We start from the raw sequence: 23,275 nt of genomic DNA, 5'->3' as shown, positions 1-23,275 counted from the left end.
GGCACTGTAAGGCTACTGTCCTGCCTCACTTCCAGTGATGAAGCTAAGCTATGCTAACGGAGCGTCTATTCCCAAAGCTAAAATGCACGCACAGAGACAAAAAAGGTATGTATCTTCTTGTCTAACTCCAGGGAAGATGTTAAATAAGCTAATTTCCCAAAATGTTGGAGTTCCCCTTTAAGGGGTTAAATACCTGTTCTTGCACCCGTAGATGGGGGGTTAGGAGAGTTAGAGGGAGAGGGGTATGGGCTACTGAATGGGAATTTTATAAAGGAACACACATTATTATTACACTCAAAAGAAATTAACAGTGGGCCCACATTTAGCAAATAAAGTCCTATCTAAAGCCGTCTTGAAATGGTTGGGGCGCCCCTCTACACTGCTCTCCAGCGTTCGTTCAAAGCACCGTTTATCTTCACTCTTACAGAGCCTGCGCCACACAGTGGACTGTCTACCGAACACATTTCCACACTCAGAGCACCGCTGATACTTATCCAAGATGGCGGGCCCAACCTCAGCACCACTAGTCCGGGTGCTAAGATGGCCGACGGAGATCCCGCGATAACAGCCAGCGGGGCGGAGTAGACGCTGGGGCAGGTGCTGCTGGGCAACTGCTTGGAGAGGCTGGAGAAGCGTGCAGTGTAGTGGCGTCCTCTGCTGGGCTGAAGAGGTGGGCCGGCGCGCATGCTAAACTGTGGTACTTGCCTAAACACAGCTAATCTGTGGGTCGTGTTGAACCCTCCTGCTATGACGCCTATACACAGCTAACGCGAGGTGGCCAATGTCTACCACCTGGTCTTCGGCGATGCTCGCCTGTTGATTCCTTCACAGTGTCTCTGGCACATGAACTAAACGCTAAGCTACCGCATATATTTCTAGGATAACCCGTTGTGTAACTGAGCTTATCCGGCGCATTAATCAAACGCTCAACTACCGCATGTATTTCTGGGATAACCCGTTTTGTAGCCGAGTCTGTTCCTTGCGTGCTCACTCGCTGGTGCTCCCGTTGTAGACGTCCTTCCTCCTCCGTGTAGAACGCCAAAGAGGAAGTTCCTCTCTGCTGCACTTGGCGTTGAACTCATTCTTCTTTGCCTGATGTCCTTCCTGCCCAGCGACCACCACCGCCCCCTGCCGGCACCTGTAGTCCTGTCTCGCTATGAAACGCCAATGTTTTGAGGAAGGAGAATCAAAGAGCAGCAAGTTAATAGTCAATGTCGGGGAGGGGTGATCAAAGAGAACCGCACGTTAAGTGTCCATGTCCGGGTAGGTATGATCAAGAGCAGTCAACTGGTTACAACGTCCTCGTGAACACAGGAAATGCAAAAGATTAACGTTAGCCACCCTGAATAATAACCAGACATATTCAGGTGGCTATATATATATATATATATATATATATATATATATTTGTTTTGTAAGGTTTTAAATTAGTACACTCATTTGAGTAGTGGAAAAGGGGTAGGATTAAATAAGTGTATACTTCTTCCTACTCCTTTTCGAACATGTAAATTGAGATTTTTTTGCTTTTTTTTCCATTTAATTTCTAGAGATCAATGATTGGTTTAGATTTTATATTGTTCGAAATAAAGATTTCAAATCAAATAAAAAAAAATTTATGCTATTGGTATGCTATGGTATTCTATGGGTATGCTATGGTATGCTATGGTATGCCATTGGTATGCTATTCCAGATTTTAGTGGCGGATCCATTTAGTGGTGAGTCTATAGATCACCTCACAATCCCCTCTCGTAGCCCTAGTGGAGGAGCCACTGAATTCACTTTAGCGCGGTTTGTAAAATCTGTAGAAGTTTGTAAAACAATCGAAACTCAAATCAAATCAAATCAAATCAAAATTTGTAAGGCCCGACAACACATGTTAATGTCCCCATGGGCCGGACACGTCTTCTTTAACCCTTTCACTGCTGCACTACCAAACGGTTAACCCTTTCACTGTGACAATACACAGAATGTTAACCCTTTCACTGCCACACAACAGCCGGTTAACCCTTTCACTGCCACACTACAGAAGGTTAACCCTTTACGGTAACCGTTGGTAGTGTGATAGTAAAGGGTTAACCTTCTGTAGTGTGAAAGGGTTAAACAAGTCAAGAAGAAACATCACAATAAATCAAAAACAAAGACAACACCAGAAAATCCAAAATAGAATGTCAAATAAATAAATGTAATTAATGCAACACTCCCAGACATACCCCACGCGAAGGTAAGGAAAAACTCACTAAAAACCTATAGCAATAGGAAAAAAGCACCACAGGCAATGTGGAGGGGAGAAACCTTAGAAGGGCCGTTCAAGGGGGGATCTCCCTTCTTAGATGTCGGTGATAGTAGTGTTGCTATAAAAAGGCGAAACAGTTGATAAGCATGTACATATACATGTAATGAAACACAAATAAGTACATGCAATAGCAACATTGGGTATCCCTGTACCCAAAAAATCCAAGCCTGCTTGCCTCAACGACTACCGCCCTGTAGCTCTCACCTCCATAGCCATGAAGTGCTTCGAGAAGCTAGTAAAGGGCTACATCTGCTCCTCCCTCCCCATCAACATGGACCCCCTGCAATTTGCATACCGCCCCAACAGGTCCACGGAGGACGCCATATCCCATGTGCTGCACACAGCAGCATCACACCTGGACAAGAGGCAGGGGAACTATGTGAGAATGCTATTCATCGACTACAGCTCGGCATTCAATACCATAGTCCCCTCCATACTCATAGCCAAGCTCAGGGACCTGGGCTTGGGCTATGACCTCTGCCAGTGGGTCTTGGACTTCCTGACTGGCAGACCCCAGGTGGTGAGAGCAGGCAACTGCACCTCCTCATCCATCACCCTCAACATAGGGGCCCCCCAGGACTGTGTTCTGAGTCCCCTCCTCTACTCCCTGTACACACACGACTGTGTGGCTCAGCGGAGTAGCAATACAATCGTCAAATTTGCTGACGACACAGTGGTGGTGGGCCTGATCTCTGCCAACGACGAGAGGGCCTACCTGGAAGAGGTCAAGGTCCTGGCGGGATGGTGCCAGGAAAACAGCCTCTCCCTGAACGTCAGCAAAACAAAGGAGATGATTGTGGACTTCAGGAGGTCGGGGGTCAAGGACTACAGCCCCCTCAGCATCGACGGGGCACCGGTTGAGAGAGTCAACAGCTTTAAGTACCTCGGAGCCTACATATCCGAGGACTTGACATGGACCACACACATTAACAGTGTTGTGAAGAAGGCACGACAACGCCTCTACTTCCTCAGGCGCCTAAGGAAGTTCCAAGTCAGCCAGAAGATCCTTAAGAACTTCTACTCATGTACAATAGAGAGCATCTTGACCGGCAACATCACCTCCTGGTTTGGGAATAGCACTGCACAAGACCAAAGCACACTACAAAGAGTGACACGTTCAGCCGAACGCACAATTGGAGGGGGGCTCCCCACCCTCCAGAACATTTACTACAAGCGTTGCAAGGGCAAGGCTAAGAGAATCATTAAAGACTCCAGTCACCCGAACAACTGCCTCTTTGAACTGCTGCGGTCAGGCAAGCGATACAGGAGTCTCAAGGCGAGCACAGAAAGACTCAGAAGAAGCTTCTATCCCCAGGCCATCAGGCTGCTAAACGAACAATGAATGAACACTACACAACAACAACCACCAAACGCACATAGCACACACATCCACACGCACACACTCACTTTAAACAAACACACTGTAGCACCCACTCCACACACTTATAGCACACACCCACTTTAAACAAACACACTGTAGCACCCACTCCCCACACTTTATATTTATGGATGAAGGATTGCACTACAACTCGTACACCTTACTGTAAATTGTACCTAAAATTGTACCTCATCCCATTTCTGCTTTGCACTAGATAGTACTGTACATTAGTACACTGCATAGTATTGTGTATTGTATATTATATGGTAACTCAGAACATTGTACATATGTCTATACCGAACACTGTGACCTCATTTTCTTCTTCTAAATTCATGCTATATTATGTTATTATGTTATTTGATACTATCTTGTCTAGCACAGTCTCTGGAGCGTAACAGTAAGAAGCATTTTGTATGAAAGTATTCTGTACTTCTGTATGACAACTATTAAAGAACTTGAACTTGAACTTGAACTTGAACTTGAACATTTTGAAAGATTGAAAATAGAGCTGATGGCGGATCCATTTCAGGTATGGGGGCGGCGTAGAGAGGGTTGCATCCTCCCGGTCATCATCACGGGACGTCTACCACCAAACTCAATAAATTGTGTTTCTCAAGGATGTGTTACGGATGTGTTGGCAGAGGGCCCAAGCGCAAACAGATACGAGGGAGAGGTAGATATGGATTGTCAAAAGTGAGCACTGCTCCTTTAATCTTAAACACTTCGAGCCAGGGGTGAAGTGTAACAAAATAATCCAATGTAAACAGAGGGCAGCAACAAAGATGTTTACAAAAATACGTCCAAAGGCAGCAGCAAAAATACAAAAACAAAGAATAGCACAGCTGAAGAACTGGCAGAGGGCTAAATACGAATAACAAATAATAATCTCATAAAGAGAGCAAGTCCAAAAGGCACAAACAAAACACTGCAAGGCAGGCTAGGAAAAACATGAACAACCGACTACAAATTAAAACCCTAACAAACAAAATGAACACTCCACGAAAAACAACGAAGGGAGGAACAAACAAAATAAACACTAGGAACACTTACTACAAAAATACTGGAAGGAGTAACAGGATCACAGGAACAGAGGAACTAGACAGCAAACACTAGTAGGGAATCCAAACAATGAACCGACAAAGAGAGAATGGCAAACGAGGCAGATATACACACACTGATTGACACAAGAGGGTAATTGGGAACGAGACACACCTGATGGGGAAAGCTGAACTAACACACAGGGGTAATAAAACAAAAGGCCAAACACACACTGGGGAATAAACTAGACTAGAATCAAAATTACAATTACAGAGAGAACACTATACAAGGGACAAATAAAACAATTACAAAGGGAACGAGACTAAAGACAGAACACAGTTAAAACACACAGGAGACAATACAAACGCCAAGAGTACAAGAATGTCCAAAGGTGGGGGCTGGTGAAGAGTAGAGGAGAAAAGTCCTCGCAAGGGTGGGGGCTGTTGAGGAGAGGAGACAGGGAAAAAAGGTCCAGGGACAGGCGAACCCTCACAGGATGTTGCACTGATGATCACAAAAAAGTGAGACCAGTTTGTGAAACAATACTCAATATGCGAGAAGATCATTGAGTGCATGAACATTCTTGCCGCATCTACTGGCAGAGATGATCTGATTTGCCTGAAGTTACTATACATATAATATTAGCAATTTTGAATAGGCCCACATGATTGATACTGGTGATTATTGGCACCACAGTGATCATGACAGGACTAAAAGTTACTTATTACACTACTTTTGTGTTACTCTCTAGTTCTAAGAAAGAAAGAAATTGACCCTCCGAAGATATATATACGTTTCAGTCATTGTTTTTGTATAAGTGAATGAGAGTAAGTGAGAGAAATGAGAGCCTTTCACTGCAGTTCAGCACCACGGATTGCACTCTGGTGTGTTCCTTGGTGTGTGCCTTGGTGTGTGTCTTATGGAGTAGAGAGAGAGAAATGAGACTGCCTCTTGCTGTCCAGTTCAGCACCATGGACAGTGCCTTGATGTGTGGGAGGGGATTAGGCATCATCATTATGAAATTCAACTTATGGAATTGAACTTACCAAGCCACCTCAGCCATCGAATTTCAGAAGTAACAGGGGTGGTAACGGGCGTGGTAACGCAGGTGGTAACGGGGGTGGTAACGCAGGTGGTAACAGGGGTGGTAACGCAGGTGGTAACGGGGGTGGTAACGCAGGTGGTAACGCAGGTGACGGGGGTGGTAACGCCGGTGGTAATGCAGGTGGTAACGCAGGTGGTAACGGGGGTGGTAACGAGGGTGGTAACACACGCTACTTGACACAGTAACTGGAATAATATTGCTGAAATCCTATTAGTAACTTAGTTACTAGTTATATTACTATGTTACTGCTAAAAGTTATATATTACTGTAACCAATGTCCCAAACACAGCAGGTTGCACAAAGTCACAGTATGCCCACTGCTTCACACTAGACTACAGCAGTTCTGTGCCTAACTAGCCAGAGCCGCGGGTAGAACAGCATGGATCGTGAGAGGAATCTACTGATGGACAACAGCATTGGTAGGGCTAGGCTAGCGGCTAGGACTTGAGTAGGGCTTGATTCCCTACTTGAATGGAGGTTATTATCATTTGTGTTATTGTTCTAATTCTAAATATTGTCTGTGAAAGATCTATCTCCGATCCTATCTCCAAAAATAACATTGTGATATGATTTCTTACTTGTAATTTAACACAATAGGCTAATGCCATCTGTAATTTCACCAAGAAAAAGGTTTGAGGACAAAACACGTTTTTCTGATTGTACTACCCTGTATTATCACTAGGCATGGGTCATAAAAAACGAATAAGCAAATAATTGTTTGCGAGGATCAAAGTTGACTTTTGTAATGTTTTTTTCTTCTTTATTATTGAGAATTTCATTGGTGGAACCGTGTTGACTGAAAAGCAATAACAAATTTCAGCCACTAGGAGGGAGTGTCATTAACTTTAGCTTGGAGCTCTGTGTCTGCCTGGCCTCTGGCCTGCATGTGCTGTTGTTATTCTTCCTTGGTTCAGTAGCTGGCTACAATGTAGCCCCGTGAAAAATCTAAAAGAAATGTTATGAAACTTTTGTCTTGTCTGGGATATGTGGACCGGACCATGGCACCATGTCCACAAGGCTGACTCATAAATAAACAGCATCTGCTTATGCAACAACAACGGACCTAGCTAACATCGTGAACGTTAAGTTCTGTGGTAGAGCGCCAGATGCCGCAGTGAGAATTATTTTCTTCTACTCAAGCCTTTGTGAATGTAGGCACGCACCGAATATTGGTTTATTTGTTCAAACCACCCATCAACCAACTGACCATGAAAAAGTGAATTTGTGCACATCCCTAATTATTACCCTGTGTTATCTTAGCTTGGGGCAAATGAATGAAAAGCAACACCATCTTGAAATACTTTGAAACATGTTGCTATATAATAGGAAAATAAATAATGACAAATGGAAAATGATTGAGAAAGTGTGTGAGAGAGAGAGAGAGAGAGAGAGAGAGAGAGAGAGAGAGAGAGAGAGAGAGAGAGAGAGAGAGAGAGAGAGAGAGAGAGAGAGAGATAGATAGAAGGGGGGGGGGCGCAGAGAAAGGGATAGACAGAAAGAGAAAAAAGAGAGACCTTCTGATTGATATATGTTTGTTTTCCTGGCGAGCTGGTTTGGTCGCACTAAGCCCTCCTTGGTCTCCCCTCAGTCTTGGTTCCTCAGAGTGATTAAGACAAATAAACTCAAGGATGGAACTAAGACAGGCTCTGGAAGAGAGCGCGGAGAGGGACAGCAGAGATTTTGGACGAGAAATATACTATATGCTCGATGCGGCACTTAAGTGGAAGTGAAAGATGGAGACTGTCCGTCCACATGGGCTGTGGAAAATAATCACCCGGCCGTCCTAACATCGCATCATCAAATCACTCTCCACTCAGACCTGAGAGCAAGGAGTGAGCCCCTGAAGCCACGGCCTTAAATGATGTAACAGCCTGCAAATCTGTCGCACTGCACACTCTGGTATCCAGCGAGAATTAATTGTTCCACTTTTCCATTCCTGTACATTTCACATTTAACCATCTGGACAGGCATGGTGTAGAAAAGAAAAAAGTAGAGTAGATATCTCTTTGTTTCTAGGGACCACAAACCAAAATGTTTGAGAACAACTGGCCCTGGGATAAAAGCCCCCCAGCACAGCGTTCTTAGAGGAATAGGCCTCAATGGAGAGAGAGAGAGAGAGAGAGCGAGAGAGAGAGAGAGAGAGAGAGAGAGAGAGAGAGAGAGAGAGAGAGAGAGAGAGAGAGAGAGAGAGAGAGAGAGAGAGAGAGAGAGGGCAGATGTGGAAGATATGCAGCTATATTATATATATATATATGCACATGCACTAACACTCAGCACGCTTGGTTGCCCTTTGATCATCACGTGCACAAAGTGGACAAAGGAGGCCTGGATATGATGACCAAAATCAACATGAACACTGCTGTATGTTGTCCAAAGTGAAAACGGCGTGGCGATTCATGCAATGTCCATTCCACTGAGAAGGTCTTTTTCTTCTCAGCATGTGCAGGGAATCCAAAAGGCAGCTGAAGATGAACCGCTAAAGCGAAACCATCCCACCAAAACAAGCTCCCGCTCCAAACGACGTCCTCACCCCAGGAACAAAGAGGCCTCCGGTATACTGACATATATGTTTTACGTCCACATCTAATGATAATAATAACACTCCATCCACTTCCAACTGAAGGCTGTTTTTTCTGTACTCTGCAGGGGAGGAATATAAATGATATATATACGGCTCAGGAAGTATGTGGGAAGACGGTTGCAACACATTGCTACTGGACGCCAGTCTTGATAGGGGTCACTGACATCAATCTGCAGTGAGAAGAGAGAAAGAACTGAGGAAGGGATGAAGAACACGCACAGAAGCGTCCAGATGCCGCTGGCTTTGACCGTTTCCATACTTCTTTGCCAATGGGCTACTCATATTGTCATATTGAGGACTGTGACTATGTAGTTCTTAGTGTGCATCTATTAACATAATATAAGATATTCCTTTATTGCTCCCCTTGGGGAAATGTGGGCATCATAGCTAACAGCATGGGGGGAGGGGAGGTACAGGGTAATAGAAGAAAGACATAAATATAGGCAATGCAATTGTATCTGAATATAAAAATATGAGAAGAAATAAACAGTGTAAACAATAGTGTAAACAATATAATCAACTCTGAATATAAAAATATGAGAACAATTATTTTTATATTTAAATCACCACAAGGTGGACTGTATTTATGACCCTGTTCTGGATGGGGCAGAGGTCATAGGTAACCACGACAACACTGCTATGGTTATCTTTTGTCTGTCATCATGCTACATCAGCATAGCTATGCAGCAAGTGTTCATTTAGTGCCAGAACATACTTACATCAAACTGGACTACTGTTAAATTTGATCAGTTTGTTTGTTTATTCAGAAGGTCACCCTCTCACTACTCTGGCAGACCGTTTTGATTGTTTACAACAGTGACTTTAGCACGCTAACTGGCTAACGTTGCTAACAAGCTGAAAATAAGTCCAGGTTAATAATAATAAATAACAAGTCAGTTTCCATCAGCAAGAATAGCAGAAGATGTGGATTTATATTTATTACCAAGCCATTACCAAGCCACTGTCTTGGCATGGATCATCATGGATATATGATGTTACATCTGTGGGCATGACTGATTGGCAAGGAAGACACGGCAAGCGTTACCAGCGGTGACTTTCTCACTCTGACGGTTTCGAGTCATGCTGCAGTGCTGGATGGATGTGTATTATTTAACATTACAGCCCCAAAGAGGAAATGTATTAATTTCAAACATCTAATAATCGTAGCGATTTCGCTGGTTCCTGGCTATGTAATGGTACACTACGCTAACTACTATGTGATCTGAAGCTAGTTTAGCGTAGCATTACATATACAGTACAGCTGGGGATCAACGTGTTGTGCGTAAAACTGGGGAAGAAAGTGGGATAATGGCAGGCAAGCTGTGGATTTTTTAAAAGAAAATAATAGCTAGAAGCACCACCTGCACACGCGTCATACTAAACATTTACATTTTGTCATTTAGCTAACATTTTGATCCAAAACGACTTACAAATTGTGAACAACAAGTCAGCAGGAGGGGTACAACTCTGGCAGCTAAGGGTCAGTGGTATTGAACTTGAGTGCTACACTCTGAGTGCATAGTAGTATAGACATATTAGCAAAGTAGGTAGTATAGGGATACCAAGTACATAATAGTAAACACATATTTTTTTTATCTTTTATTGAATAGGTGTGTTTTTAGATGATGGCAGAACATTGGGCGGGTGTCAGCTGTCCTGACTGTGGTGGGAAGTTTGTTCCACCATAGTGGAGCAAGGTCAGGTGGCCAGAAGAAACAGAGAGCAGGGGTCTTAACACTAGCACAGCCGACAAGGGGTCAAATGACCCCTAGGCATTTTCAATAAATGCATCCTCGTCACTCGGTCGAGCTCCAGCTCTGTCACTCAATGACTTTTCCTAAAAGTATCTGTTTTATCTGGCACGGTTCCTGAAATTTCAAAATGACTTCAGGAAAATGTAATTAGAACGTTATTCCATCGGCCGTTGGAACAGACGAAAGTCACAGCACTTTGCGAGCATAAAGACGGACAACACGCTCATCACAGACAAGCTGGATGTAGCCAATTACTTAAACACTTTCTTCACAAACATAGCCACAACACTGGTAAACAAACTACCCTCCCACTCAGGGCAGTATGGGGTAGAACACATAGTAGCATACTACAAGAATGAATGAATGAATGAATGAAAACTTTATTTAACAGATTGCAGAATGGGTACAATACAGTACGGCTCAATACATACAATTGTTAAGGGGATGCAGACCTGAGAAAGACGTTTGTCTTGTTTCCATCAGGGTCCCCCATTTTCAATTCATATAGACATATATGACATACATGACATACAGATAGTCAGTACTGCTACATCTATACATTTATGACATACCAGATTTGCAAATACAGTACTGTTTGTGATACAGAAGGAGTCAAGAAAAGGGAGTATATACATTTGACGTAGAAACTGTACATTGGAGGTTGGGTGGGGGGGGTTGGGTACTTTGGGATATTGACAACCATACTGGGTAATTTACATTGGAGGTGGTTGGGGGGGGGGGGGGGGGGGGGCGGGGGGCATACTGTATAAACAAGTAACACTGTACATTGAGGGGGGGGGGGAGGAGACACTGTACAAACAAACACAATTGTACATTGAACTATTGACAAAACCATACTAGGTAAATGACTGTACATTGGAGGGGGTTGGAATGATTGGGTTAGGATATTTACAGGGGCCAGTGTTGAATTGCAGTCTCCCGTAGGTGTCCCTTGAGAGAGGTTTTGAAAGTGGGTAGTGATCCACATTCCTTTACAGCTTTGGGTAGGGCGTTCCACATTGATGTGGCATAATTGCGAAACGTGTTTAGTCCCTTATTTGAGCCGAATCTGGGTTTGACATGATTTGTGGAGCTCCCTCTGGTGTTGTGATCGTGGTATTCACTGACCTTTGGGAAGTATTTTGACATGTACATGGGTACCTTGGTCGTGTAGTGTATCTTGTAGACCAGGCCCATTGCAAGTTGTTGTACTCTGTCGTCTACTCTAAGCCATCCTAGGTTGTCGAAGTGGGCAGGGGTGAGGTGGGTTCTAGGAGTAAGGTCAAGCAGTAGTCTGACCAGTTTGTTTTGAGATGTTTGTAATTTTGTTTTTAGCGCCTTTGAGGTGCTTTGGTACCATGAGGTGCAAGCATAGTCGTAGTACCCCTGAATGAGTGCTCCTGCCAGAGTCTTCAGGGTGTTCTTGTTTACCAGAGAGGAGATCCGGTACAAGAATCGAGTTCGTTGGTTGACTTTTTTTATTACATTGGATGCCATTTTGTCACAGGAGAGATTAGCCTCTAGGATGGACCCCAGGTAGGTAATTTCATCTTTCCTTGTGACAATATTGTCACCCACTGTAACTGAGAAGCCGTCGGTCTTGCTGAGTTTGTTATTTGAACCGAAGAGAATGGACTCTGTTTTGCCCATGTGTAATGATAGTTTGTTATCAGCGAGCCATATGCAGATTCTGCCTAGTTCCGAGCTGAGGGTTTTTTCAACCTGTAACTTGTTCTTGTCAGAGACCAGCAGGGCTGAGTCGTCCGCAAACAGGAACAAGTTGCAGTCACAAGCTGACGACATGTCATTTGCATAAATTAGGAACAGTAGCGGTCCTAGTATGCTTCCTTGTGGAACACCACAGCTCACTGTGAGGGGGGGGGATAGGGTACCGTTTACCTCCACCATCTGTTCCCTCCCCTCAAGGTAGGATTGCATCCAGCTCACTGATAGACTATCAAAACCAATTGCTTTTAGCTTGTCAATCAGAATGGAGTGATTGACCGTGTCAAAGGCCTTTTGTAGGTCCAGCATGACCATGCCGCAGTATTTGCCTGCGTCCACCTCTTGTTTGATGTGGTCATTCAAATAGAGAAGGCATGTGTCAGTGGAGTGGGATGTTCTGAAGCCAGATTGGAATTCGTAGATTAGATTTTTTTCCGCTAGGTACTTTTCGACCTGTTCGTAGACTATTTTTTCCATGACTTTCGAGATGGAGGTGAGAATAGAAACAGGGCGGTAGTTGCCTGGGTCTAATTTGCTGCCCTTTTTGTGCAGAGGGGTCACCCTCGCAATTTTGAAGTCCTTGGGGACGTGTCCCTGTTTTATGGAGAGGTTTATTATGTGTGTGATGATTGGTGTGATGGCGGCTGCTGAGTCTCTGAGGAATTTGGAGGGGATGTTGTCATGGCCAGTGGCCTTGTTAGGTTGGAGGGCGCTCAGTTTATTGAGTACCTCATCTGTTGTTACCGTTTCCAGCTTGAAGTCGTCCTTGCGGACCCCTAGGTTTTTGTAGAAAGCTACTATGTGTTCTACCCCATAAAGCCCTGAGTGGGAGGGTAGTTTGTTTACCAGTGTTGTGGCTATGTTTGTGAAGAAAATGTTTAAGTAATTGGCTACATCCAGCTTGTCTGTGATGAGCGTGTTGTCAGTTTTTATGTTTATGTTTGAGAATCTGGTTTTAAGTTTTTTACTGCATCCTAGTTGATTATTGAGTAATTTCCAAAGTTCACGTGGTTTGTTTTTGTTTTCCTCAGTTTTGTCATTGATGAAATTCTTTTTTGCAGTTTTGATCATGGAGTTTACGTCGTTTCTTAGTCTGTTTCTTTCTAGTTTGAGTTCAGAACCTAGGCGTCCACAAAGACGACTTCAAACTGGAAATGGTAACTACAGATGAGGTACTCAAAAAACTGAGCGCCCTCCAACCAAACAAGGCCACTGGCCATGACAACATCCCCTCCAAATTCCTCCGAGACTCAGCAGCAGCCATCACCCCAGTCATCACACACATAATAAACCTCTCCATAAAACAGGGACACGTCCCCAAGAACTTCAAAATTGCGAGAGTAACACCCCTGCACAAAAAGGGCAGCAAATTAGACCCGGGTAACTACCGCCCTGTTTCTATCCTTACATCCATCTCGAAAGTCATGGAAAAAATAGTATACGAGGGGGTGCTCCAGTAGCACACCATGTTACTGCGCTGCGTCGCGGGACTCCGTGCTGCGTCACGGATCTGGTTGACTCCGAGTTCGATTCCCGGACTCGCCGTCATTTGCCGAATGTCTCCCCCTGCTCTCTCTCCCGTTTCACCCTACAACTGTCGGTCATGCTTGACCAGAAAAGCGATAAACGCTAAAAAATAAAGTTTAAAAAAAATAAAAATAGTATACGAACAGATTGAAAAGTACCTCGCGGAAAAAAATCTAATCTACGAATTCCAATCTGGCTTCAGAACATCCCACTCCACTGACACATGCCTTCTCTATTTGAACGACCACATCAAACAAGAGGTGGACGCGGGCAAATACTGCGGCATGGTCATGCTGGACCTACAAAAGGCCTTCGACACTGTCAATCACACCATTCTGATTGACAAGCTAAAAGCAATTGGTTTTGATAGTTTATCAGTGAGCTGGATACAATCCTACCTGGAGGGGAGGGAACAGATGGTGGAAGTAAACGGTACCCTATCCCCCCCCCTCACAGTGAGCTGTGGTGTTCCACAAGGAAGCATACTAGGACCGCTACTATTCCTAATTTATGCAAATGACATGTCGTCAGCTTGTGACTGCAACTTGTTCCTGTTTGCGGACGACTCAGCCCTGCTGGTCTCTGACAAGAACAAGTTACAGGTTGAAAAAGCCCTCAGCTCGGAACTAGGCAAAATCTGCATATGGCTCGCCGACAACAAACTATCATTACACATGGGCAAAACAGAGTCCATTCTCTTCGGTTCAAATAACAAACTCAGCAAGACCGACGGCTTCTCGGTTACAGTGGGTGACAATATTATCACAAGGAAAGATGAAATTACCTACCTGGGTTCCATCCTAGAGGCTAATCTTTCCTGTGACAAAATGGCATCCAATGTAATAAAAAAAGTCAACCAACTAACGCGATTCTTGTACCGGATCTCCTCTCTGGTAAACAAGAATACCCTGAAGACTCTAGCAGGAGCACTCATTCAAGGGTACTACGACTATGCTTGCACCTCATGGTACCAAAGCACCTCAAAGGCACTAAAAAACAAATTACAAACATCTCAAAACAAGCTAGTCAGACTACTACTTGACCTGACTCCTAGAACCCACCTCACCCCTGCCCACTTTGACAACCTAGGATGGCTTAGAGTAGACGACCGAGTACAGCAACTTGCAATGGGCCTGGTCTACAAGATACACTACGCGACCAAGGTACCCATGTACATGTCAAAATACTTCCCAAAGGTCAGTGAATACCACGATCACAACACCAGAGGGAGCTCCACAAATCATGTAAAACCCAGATTCGGCTCAAACAAGGGACTAAACACGTTTCGCAATTATGCCACATCAATGTGGAATGCCCTACCTAAAGCTGTAAAGGAATGTGAATCACTACCCACTTTCAAAAACACTCTCAAAAAACACCTACGTGAGACTGCAATTCGAAACTGGACCCTACAAATGTCCTAACCTAGTTGTACAGTAAATGACCAAGTAAGGCTTTGTCAATATTCCAATGTACAGTGTAACACCTGTACATTCCAATGTACAGCCCTCACCCAACCCACCCCACACATCCAACCTCCTCCAATGTACAGTTTCTACGCCAAATGTATATACACTCCTTTTCTGGACACTTTTGTATCACAAACAGTACTGTATTTGCAAATCTGATATGTCATAAATGTATAGATGTAGCAGTACTGTCTATCTGTATGTCATGTATGTCATATATGTTATGATGAATTGAAAATGGGGGACCCTGATGTAAACAAGACGAAAGTCTTTCTCTGGTCTGCATCCCCTTAACAATTGTATGTATTGAGCTGTACTGTACTGTACCCATTCTGCAATCTGTTAATAAACGTTTCAATCAATCAATCAATCAGTCTAGCGCAGGGGTGGCCAACCCGTGGCTTGCAAGCCGCATGTGGCTCTTTGCCCGTTAATATGTGGCTCTTCCATCCAAAAAGGAATAATAAAAAAAGTATAATATTATTTTTTTTAACATTTCTTTAAATTTTTTTTTTTTTTTTTTTACTCAAACCTATATTTCATTGTGGTAAACCTTATATTTTTATATTCAGAGGTAATTATATAGTTTACACTGTTTATTTTTCTCATATTTCTCATATAAGCTGTCGGGTCATTTGACCCGTTCCTGGCAGGAATTAGTGGCATTTTCTCCATGGCTGTGCTAATGTTAAGGGTATGTAGTTAGAGACCATTGTCTGGAAGTACACTAAAAAAACTGGGATTGGGGTTAATTAATATTTATTAAATAATTATTAGTAATTTATACATAATAAAAAAGACTATGTGCTGTATGCAATAAAATTGGGCTGAATTCAACGAATTTGAACAATTTATTAATTGCATTTTACACAATTTTAGTTGAATAAAATTAGCTGTGATACATTGAGTCGAATTTAATTATATTTTATCAGCAATGTCAGAGATGCAGAAAATTGATAGATTTTACTCATTAGGAGGTATTTGGTTTTAATCACCTGGCACTTTCGCAACTTTATTTTGACACCACGTGGATGATGCGGCCAATCACATGCAAGGATCATGCCATTATTTATATCCAAAGAGAGCGATGTGGTTCAGGGGCCAGGTGGTATGCACACGGACCTCAGGTGAGTACATTTAATCTGTTGCCTGTTCTCAAGTTAATGCAGTACCACTATGTTTTTATTCATGTAACATGCTGCTAAAAGTAGCCTATTACATTTTACATTTCAGGAGAAAAATGTTTTTCCAACTGTTGTAGGAGAGTGCATGTAATTCCGACTCTATCTTGGTTGGCTAATGCAAGCTAGAATGGGACATTCAGACTCCCCTTTCACTAGCACAACTATGTATACAGACAGCAGGTGCATGACTGTTGACGCGTGGTAGCTTGCTTGCTAGCATTAGCCAACCAAAGCTAGCAAGCAAGCTACCACGCGTCAACAGTCATGCACCTGCTGTCTGTATACATGGCTCGCATGCTTGCTAGCTTTGGTTGGCTAATGCTAGCAAGCAAGCTACCACGCGTCAACAGTCATGCACCTGCTGTCTGTATACATGGCTTGCATGCTTGCTAGCGTTGGTTGGCTAATGCTAGCAAGCAAGCTACCACGCGTCAACAGTCTACATGGCTCGCATGCTTGCTAGCTTTGGTTGGCTAATGCTAGCAAGCAAGCTACCACGCGTCAACAGTCATGCACCTGCTGTCTGTATATGCATGCTTGCTAGCGTTGGTTGGCTAATGCTAGCAAGCAAGCTACCACGCGTCAACAGTCTACATGGCTCGCATGCTTGCTAGCGTTGGTTGGCTAATGCTAGCAAGCAAGCTACCACATGTCAACAGTCTACATGGCTCGCATGCTTGCTAGCTTTGGTTGGCTAATGCTAGCAAGCAAGCTACCACGTGTCAACATTCATGGACCTGCTCTGCCTTGTCGAGGCAGACCGCAGTAACTTCCAAACAGTGAAACTGAGAAAAATGGCTTTAAAGTTGTGTTATAGGTAGATGGATGATAGTACCCAGATTTAACATGTATTAATGAAGTAATCTTTAGGCATACAAAAATATGACGTAATTATTTTAATTAACCCCAAAAAATCAGATACTACACAAATGCTGCACGATTTCCTTAAATAATTATACAGGTAATGTACAGGCAAAGTGCAGTAACTTCAAATACAATGTTGTTTTCCCTCCAGCTTTCATAACTTAACCTAGCCATTTTGAAAATGAAATTTAACACCTGAATATATTGGAATGATGATGATCCAAATAAAATGGCTAGGTTAAGTTATGAAAGCTGGAGGGAAAACAACATTGTATTTGAAGTTACTGCACTTTGCCTGTACATTACCTGTATAATTATTTAAGGAAATCGTGCAGGAGAGTGCAGTATCTGATTTTTTGGGGTTAATTAAAATAATTACGTCATATTTTTGTATGCCTAAAGATTACTTCATTAATACATGTTAAATCTGGGTACTATCATCTATCTACCTATAACACATTTTGGATGGCAAGTCAAAAAACTTTAAAGCCATTTTTCTCAGTTTCACTGTTTGGAAGTTACTGCGGTCTGAGTGTGATTTTGTAGTTACTGCAGTTTTTAAAACCCCATATCTCCAAAACTGAGCGACATTAACATCTGAAACTTGGTCACAAGATAAAACATTTATTGACAAGTCAATTTCACTCATAACTCAATTTAGACTTTTTTTCAAGTTGCGGTTAGCCTTGACAAGGCAGTGCTGTCTACATGGCTTGCATGCTTGCTATAGCTTTGGTTGGCTAATGCTAGCAACCAAGCTACCACGCGCCAACAGTAATACAAAAAAAAAGATGCTCACCTGACATAGCGTCATGTAACTTGAGAACCGAGGCACGGGAATTGGTCGAGTGAGGTTGCATTAGAACGGCTAACCAGTTATTGCTAACTAGCTATCGTGCTAGCTAAGCAGTAACGTTATCAGCCACAACACTGTGTTATTTCCCTTTTTTTTTTTTTGTGAACATGCAAATATTTCTTGTAGAAGTGCCACAATCTTCCGTTTACTTGGGTATGTAAATTAATTACTTTTTTCCTTATCTTAGGCTTGGACTATGAGATGGAACTGTAAGATCTGGCTTGGACGAGATGGAACTGTAAGATCTGGCTTGGACTATGAGATGGAACTGCAAGATCTGGCTTGGACTATGAGATGGAACTGTAAGATCTGGCTTGGACTATGAGATGGAACTGTAAGATCTGCAAATCATTGTCTACTACAAGGAGGAATCTACTGAAGCATTACAGACTACAACACGCATTCGGTAGAGCACAACCCCAGCCATGTCTACATGACGGTTGTCCTTGCACATTCAAAACACAGGGTGCCCTTCGCACACATTTATCCAGATACCATGCAGCAGGAGAAAGTTCAAGGCCAGAAATTATCACTACTTTTAAGTGTTTAGTTTGCAGTCGCCATTGTCCTACAGTGAAGGACTACTTTCAGCATGTTGGAAGGCATCTGAAGAGCCACGAAACTGTCTTTTGTGTATTTAAAGGTTGTGACTTTTGCACAAATATATACAATACATTTCTCAAACACAAAAACAGAAGCCATATAGGCTATTCTTTTAGTGATTTTAAGCAAGACGTGTTTGCGAGTCACCATAATCAGACTGTTGACCATTCTGATTTAGGCCTAGAGGCCAGTGATGGTGAGGAGTTGGACATAAGTTTAGATTGTGATCCGGAAAGTGCATCATGCATAGTTTTTCAAAGAATTGGCTTACTTCTGCTTAAGCTAGAAAGCATCTATAATGCCTCAGTGAAGTGCATTGATGCTTTGGTTGAAGACCTTCAGTTCATTGCATCTTCCGCATCTCTTGCAGTCGTTAGAAACATACTTGATTCAACATTGAAGTCTAACAAATGCATTGTTGACCAGGCCATCATAACTGACTTGGCAGAACAATTGTGCAACTTCCACCCCATTAGCACAGCACTAGGAGCAAGTGGTGCACTTGGTTCGGCTTTTAAGAGAAGAAAGTATTTTAAGGAGAATTTCCAGTCTGTTGATCCTGTTGAATATATCCTTGATTCTCAAAAGAACAAGTGCTTTCAATATGTGCCTATTCTCAAGACGTTGCAGGTAGTCTTGAAGAACAAAGATATTGCAGAGAGAACCTTGTCGAGACATTCAAACAGTACTGGACATATTAAGTCAATTCGTGATGGTACATTTTTTAAGCAAAGTGACTTCTATGCTGGAGAAGAAACACGACTCTCTCTAATCCTTTATGTTGATGACTTTGAGGTGTGTAACTGATAAGTGCGCGTCATAAGCCTAGGTCAGATTGATAACCCCATAACTCATTGGTCCGCATCTCAACTTCAAGCAACGTCCTGCGACGTCTGTGATGTCTAGGACTCAATGCATCTACAAACTGCAGGGGTTAAACCCAATCGACCCAAGCCCACACATGCACCCCCCCGTCCCCTCCAGTCATGCGGTTGATTGATTGGAGTTGCGGAGTATATTTATTCTATTTTGCTTTAACTTATTCGGTTTCACGTATTACCACTGTATGGCTTTACTTGATAATCACATTTATACAGAACCCACCTTTAGTATACATATACATATACATTTTTCTCCTTAGGCCTCCGTATGGATAAAGCCACACTTCTAAAGTTTTTACATCATTAATCAGGAACATTACGGGACCGCGTGGTTGTCGGCTGGTTTCTAAAGTCTTTACATCATAAATCAGAACGCAAAGGGTGAAGTTACAATGCAAACAACATTTCGATGCTTACCCGTCCGTCTGGTCAGAAGAATGGATACAAAAAGATATATTTATAAAGAAGTATTTTTAATTAGAAAAGGCAAGTTACAAAAGAGACTTCATTGGAAAATTTCCAATTTAGTTAAAAGAAGTATAAAACAAAACATCTCATCTGGCACGGCTTGTGCCCGGTGTCTGCAAGCACCATCTTCCTATCCCTCCAAAAAGTCTGAAAATCTGCCTGTGATCTGGCCAGTTGGCCTTTATAAAGGGCCCCAGATCTCTTCTGCTTATTGGTCCAAATACAGCGCTGTCACCGTGATGTCATTTCACCAGCCAGTCAATGCACGGTACGTGGGGACTGGCTCTCCTCCCATCCTACTCCACTAGGCCGTAACTCGAAAAGTAATTGTAACGTTTTTGCTGGAACAGACTCCCTTTGTCTCTGCTGTGGAAAGTCCCTTCACTTTTCATCTCATTCAGACCCCACAAAGGGTTAACCGGTCAACCATGCGTCTGCCGGCCGGAGAGCTCCGGGAAGAGGCCCTGCCTGGCAAGGTCGCATTCCCATGGTTAATTCCCTACTGCAGGCCCATGTGGAGGTAGGGAGACAGATGCATCTGTACAGACCAAGCAAATCATTCTTCTCTACGCAGAAGCATATTAAAAATAGGTTAGATTCACACAATCACTGTCTTCCAACCAGAGTTTTAGTTTTAAAGTGTATAAAGAATATACTGGTTATAAAAGAACAAACAGGAATGTCAATTTCAAGAAGGGTCGCTGTTGTTCTGTGGCACTCAACATGTGTCCACACATAACGTGTTTCTATTCCATTGTCCAGGAAGAATCTACAGACATTCCCCATAATCATATATAAGATCAGGATGTCATACTACCCAGTGTCACTTAGTTGGCTGTGACACTTTACACCCCCTCTGTCATCCTGGTCGGTCATTTTCCATTGTCTTAATAGCGTCTGTACTGGGGGACGAGATGGCGATTGTGGGGTCACCCCCTCTGCCATCTTGGTTCCCTGTTACCCTGGTAGCCGGCGGGAAGACTTGCATCTGTTGTTCCCTGGCTGTACGGCTCGACAGGATAGGGGTCACGTTGTTGCTTGGTATCCGGCGGGAAGACTTGCATCTGTTGTTCCCGGCCAACGCACCTGAAGACAACACCTGGTGGTCATCGTGTGGTCACCTTGGTCATCTTGGTCATCTTGGGGTCACCCCCTCTGACCTCTTGGATCTCTCCCATAGTTTGAGGTAGGTTGAATTGTTACTTCTCGGGCGACCCCCACGGGTCCCCGAGAATTGTAGCAGCAGTCCTCTATTGAAGTGTGGTTGGCCTGGTCGTGTGACCCTGTCCGTAGGCCTCGCAGGACATCACAGATACAGTCCACAGAGGACTCATTTCTTTTCTCTCTTTCAGGTCCATTCAGGGCTCTCGTCGCCCTGTAACCTGGGTCCAGGCCGATGTCTCTCTGTCCGGTCTAGGAGGTCTAGGAGGTCTGGGAGGTCTGGGAGGTCTGGGAGGTCTGGGAGGTCTAGATGAGGACCTTGAGGATGCTCTGGAGCTTGACCTATCCCGGTCTTCCTCCATTTCCGAGTTCTGACCTGAGTCAGTATATTCCTTCTTGCCATTCGCTGCGTCGTCCGCTGACTCCGGGGGACCTCCCCCCCGTCTAAGAATGCTCCTGGCCCGAAATAGGGCAGGTTCTGATCCTTCCGGTCCGAACTGTACTGTCGGTCTCCTTGGTGTATCCTAAGGAGGGAGGTCGGTTCATTCCAGGATCGCAACATATCCACTTTGATCATCTGATCCTTCATATAGCGTACAGCTCTCTCTGCCACCCCGTTTGTATTGGGCTGGTAGGGTACAGAGTATTGGGCCATTACACCCGCTTCCTCCAGTAGTTTCAGTCCTGCTCTCAGATACTGCTATTCGTCTCGATGGCACTGGTTCAGGTTTTGTCCCCCTTACCAGCGCACATTGTTCACAGGCCTTTCGGACTGTTGTTTCCGTCCACTTCCTTCTTGCACAGGGGGCCGACCCTGTGTTGTGCTTGTCTCGGTCCAGACTGGGTAGTTAGTTACTGTTATGTCTGGTGTTAGCTCTGGCTAGTTAGCCAGCTTGTAGATTCAGGCTATGTAGCCTCTTATAGACTCAGCTCCTGCTGATAACACCAGCTTAAAATATATACAAAATGCATGTAGTATTCTATGTCATGTTTCTTCCTAAATGACAACAACACTATATATTATTCCTCTTGACAGATGAGCGGTATGTCAAGTGCAGTTTGCACTTGCTTGAGTGTCATGTGTCAGGGCCCCAGAAGGTAATTTCTCCCTTTGTTGCCCTCATCTCTGCTTGCTGCTCTGGGGTTAGTTTCTCCCCCATGTTTTTCCCGTCAAGTGCAGGTTGCACTTGCTTGAGTGTCATGTGTCAGGGCCCCAGAAGGTAATTTCTCCCTTTGTTGCCCTTATCTCTGCTTGCTGCTCTGGGGTTAGTTTCTCCCCCATGTTTTCCCCGGGATCTTGACCGGGGGTTCTTATTTCTCTTTCCATCATTTGGGCCATTGAAGCCCCTTTGGTGAGCTAGCGTCTCCTTGTGCTAGCTTCTCTTGAGCTATTACTCAATATGTTGAGTAATCAGAACTGTGTTCAGTTTCAGAGGTATTTAGCTCCCCATCCTGTTCAGGCTCAGACTCAGTTTCACCTGAAGGTGTCATCTGTGGCCTCGGGTTCTGATCCTTCATCTGAATGTCGCCATCCTCCTCTTCTGGGCCATAGAAAATGGAACAGTGCTCATAATTGATGTTTTTGGCCTTTAGGTACTCGTCTAGAGAGTTGAACGCCTCTATGTCAGTGGAGGGAGATACTCGTTTTGAGGTGGAGCCTGGCGCCTCATAAAGAGGAAGAATGACTACATCGTCCTCTTGGTTTTTTCCATTTCCACACTCGTCCATGATAGTGTGTCGCAGTGTTCTTGAGCGAGACACATAACCCCTTACTGCCCCCGTTAAGCAGGTTGGCACCTTGCATGGCTGCCTCCGCCGTCTGTGTCTCTTAAGCCCTTGCAGGTTCCGGAAGCTCATGTAACACTGGTCACAGTAGTATGGTTTCTCTCGTGTGTGTACCATGTGGTGTAGTGTAAGGTTACGCTTCGTCTTGAAGCTCTTCCCACACTGGTCACAGCAGTAAGGTTTCTCTTCTGTGTGTACCGTGTGGTGTTGTTTAAGTTCTGCCTTCGTCTTGAAGGTCTTCCCACACTGGTCACAGCAGTAAGGTTTCTCTTCTGTGTGTATTAGGTGGTGATGTTTAAGGTGAGTCTTCGTCTTGAAGCTCCTTCCACACTGGTCACAGCAGTAAGGTTTCTCTTCTGTGTGTACCGTGTGGTGTTGTTTAAGTTCTGCCTCCGTCTTGAAGGTCTTCCCACACTGGGCACAGCAGTAAGGTTTCTCTCCTGTGTGTACCATGTGGTGACGTTTAAGACATGTCTTTGTCTTGAAGCTCATGTCACACTGGTCACAGCCGTAGGGTCTCCCTCCTGTGTGTACCAGGTGGTGACGTTTAAGATCTGCCCTCGTCTTGAAGGTATTCCCACACTGGGCACAGCAGTAAGGTTT

The sequence above is a fragment of the Notolepis coatsorum genome (genome assembly GCF_963971535.1).
Source record: "Notolepis coatsorum genome assembly, chromosome: 3".
NCBI classification, from domain to species: Eukaryota; Metazoa; Chordata; class Actinopteri; order Aulopiformes; family Paralepididae; genus Notolepis; species Notolepis coatsorum.
This window is presented reverse-complemented; position numbering follows the sequence as displayed.